This window comes from Cicer arietinum, chromosome 7 (genome assembly GCF_000331145.2).
Source record: "Cicer arietinum cultivar CDC Frontier isolate Library 1 chromosome 7, Cicar.CDCFrontier_v2.0, whole genome shotgun sequence".
Taxonomy (NCBI): domain Eukaryota; kingdom Viridiplantae; phylum Streptophyta; class Magnoliopsida; order Fabales; family Fabaceae; genus Cicer; species Cicer arietinum.
Window position 1 is genome coordinate 52,213,549 of NC_021166.2, and position 3,693 is coordinate 52,217,241.

The following is a 3,693-nucleotide window of genomic DNA, read 5'->3' on the forward strand; positions in this document are numbered from 1 at the left end:
CAGGAATATAATGAAATATCCTTAGCATAACCAAAGGAATCCCAAACAATAGAATATTGGAACTCTAGCTTCCCTGTCTTAGGCACATTCAATACTAACAAAACTGTTAAATGTAATTCAAATTGATTTATAATTAGTTAGTTAGAATATAGTTAGAAGTTAGTTAGAGTATGGTTAAAAGTTGTTTAAATTTGTTGTAACTGAATCAACTAAAATTGCTTCTATAAAAGCTTTCAAAACCAAGAATAATCTGGTATGCTAAACCAGATCATTCTCCAGACTCTCAAGATTGATAATCAATCTTCATTTTTGTGACTTTCAGTTTTCCTTCTCTTTTCTTCTCAATTTTAATTCCTCTCAAATATACAACTTGTTCCAACAATTGGTATCAAGAGTTTGGGTTCTAAACCTTGGGAAACACGAGTGCAAGTGTGAGGGGAAATCAAAATTGGGAAACACAAAAGCGTGAGTGAAAGAAGACATGAATAGAGGAGGACTTCCATTGAATTTGCGAATTCTGGATGGGAATACCTGGGAGAGGTGGTCTGCATCAATGAGATCATTGTTGGGAGCTCAATAAGTGTTTGAGATTGTTCAAGATGGCTATGAACAACTTGCAGCGAATCCTACAGAAAGACAACAAACAACTTTCAAAGATTGCAAGAAAAGAGATTGCAAGGCATTGTTTTACATCCAACAAAGTGTGGATTCAAACAACTTTGAGAGGATCTCAAAGAAATCTACATCAAAGTTAGCATGGGTGATCTTGGTCAAGTACTATACAGGTGGGGAAAAGGCCAAGAAAGTGAAGCTCCAAATGCTAAGAAGGCAATACGAATTATTGCAGATGGAAGAAGATGAAGCTGTGGCAGATTACTTCAATCGTGTGCAGGTTGTTGTTAATCAGATGAGAACAAGTGGTGAATCGTTAACTGAAGTGGTGATTATTGAAAAGATCCTTAGAACATTAACACTAAGGTACGATCACATAGTGGTGGCAATTGAAGAATCAATATCTCAAGTACAGGCCCTACAAGCCCAAGTTAGCAAGAAGATCAATCAAAGTGATAAAAATAATAAGAATTCGAGTGGCAAGAAAACATTCAACAAGAAAGGAATCCAATGCTACAATTGTAAAAAATGGGGGCATTTTGTAAACGAATGCAAATCCAAGAAGGTTCAAAGAGAGGATGATGAAGCACAAATGGCAACCGAGGATTCAGACTTAGATGAGGTGTTGTTGATGGCTACAACAAAATCAGATGATGATTGGCTAGAGCAGTGGTACCTTGACACAGGTTGCTCAAATCACATGATTAGCCATAAAGAGTGGTTTGTAAGCATTGATGAGAAAGTGAAAAGGGAGATCAGATTTTTAGATAACAGTTCTGTAACAGCAGAAGGAATAGGAGAAGTGTTGATTCAAAGGAGAGATGGTAAACAATCATTCATATGTGATGTGTTGTATGAGCCAAACATGAAGAACAATCTGCTAAGCCTTGGACAACTGCTTAAAAATGGGTATTCTATGAAGATGGAGCAGGGTGAAATGAGATTGTTTGATGATTCAAGAAGATTGATCTCGAAGACACCACTATCTAAAAATAGAGCCTTCAAGATTGATATCCAGATCAATGAGAGCAAGTGTCTCGCTGCTGAAGTCATGAATGAAGATTGGTTGTGGCATCAGAGGTTTGGACATTTAAATTTCAGAAGCCTTCAAATGTTGCATAACAAGAAAATGGTGCAAGGAATTCCAAAAATTAAAATGCCAAAGGAGCTGTGTGAAGAATGTTGTCAGACCAAACAACAAGAAACTCATTCAAGGTTGAAGTGCCAACTCGATCTTCAAGAATGATGGAGATAATCTACTCTGATGTTTGTGGTCCTTTTGAAGAAGTATCAATAGGAGGTAATCATTACTTTGTATCATTCATTGATGATTTTACAAGGAAAACTTGGGTATACCTAATCAAGAGAAAGAATGAAGTGCTTGAAATACTTAAAAATTTCAAGATAATGGCTGAAAAATAAAGTGGTTTTAGTACGAAAATCATCAGAACAGATGGAGAAGGAGAATATAATTCTCATGAATTCCATGGTTTTTGTGAAAAAGAAGGGATATTGCATGAAGTAACTACATGGCTAGGAGTATGTTAAAAAGGAAGTGTCTCATAGATTCTGGGGGGAAGCAGTATCAACTGCAGTGTATATTTTGAATAGGTGTTCGACCAAGAGATTGAGCACAAGGACACCTGAAGAAGCTTGGACTGGAAGAAAGTCAAATGTGAATCATCTAAGGGTGTTTGGCTCTCTATGCTTCAGGCATGTGCCAGTTCAAAAAAGAAAAAAAAACTTGATGATAGAGCAGAACAAATGGTGCTGATGGGATATGATGCCATTGGAGCTTACAGGTTGTATGATCCAAACAAGAAAAAGTTGGTGATAAGCAGGGACATACTAATGGATGAATCAAAAGGATGAGACTGGAAAATGATTGAACCCAGCTCAAGCAGCCCAGACATACCAGTTAGTTCCATCAGTCCAGCCAGCAGTACAGAAACAATGGGATTTGATGAAGGCCAGCCTATAGGAACAACAAGTCAGCAAGTTTTTGAGCCTATGAGAAGGTCTGAAAGGGAACAACAAGTCAACAAGTTTTTGAGCCTATGAGAAGGTCTGAAAGAGTTAGGCAGCCTTCAGTCAGATTGCAACCATATGAAGTGACATCTGACTCAGCCATCAATGCAGATGGATAATTAACACATTTTGCTTTATTGGCTGAATCAGAATTAGTAAGTGACGAAGAAGCCTTGAGTGATCCTAGATGGAGAGCAGCAATGGATGAGGAGCTCAAAGCCATATAGAAGAACAAGACATGGGAGCTGATGAATCTGCCAATGAACAAGAGACAAATTGATGTGAAATGGGTCTATAAACTGAAATTGAAACCTGATGGGCAGATTGCCAGATACAAGGCCAAACTTATAGCAAAAGGATTTTTGCAAAAACATGGGCTGAACTATGATGAGGTATTTGCCCCAGTAACTAGAATTGAAACAGTAAGGATGGTAGTCTAAATTGCTAGCTACAAAGGTTGGTCTATGCATCAATTAGATGTTAAATCAGCCTTCCTCATTGGATCATTGAAGGAAGAAGTGTATGTGAAACAGCAACCAGGATATGAAATAATAGGCAAGGCAGACAATGTATATAAGCTGAAGAAATCATTATATGGTCTGAAGCAAACCCCTAGAGCCTGGAACAAGAGGATTGAAAAATTCCTCCTAGAGCAGCAATTTGAAAAATGTGCCAATGAGCATGGAGTGTATGTTAAGAAAAGAGCAGCAACACCTGCATTGTTGATATGCCTATATGTAGATGGTTTACTGCTGACTGACAGCAATGAAGCAGAGATTCATCAATTCAAAATCAGAATGGAGAAGGAATTTTAGATGACTGATCTAGGCATGCTATCATATTTCCTTGGTATTGAGTTTGTAATCAAAGAAAATGGAACTTTTATGCATCAAAAGAAGTATGCTAATGATGTACTAAGGAGATTCAAGATGCAAGACTGCAATGGGGCTGATACTCCCATCAGAAGTAGGCCTGGTCCTATCAAAAGAAGGCAATGATGAGCTGGTTGACTCTACAACGTATACTACAAGAAAACAAGGTATTTGTGAGGGC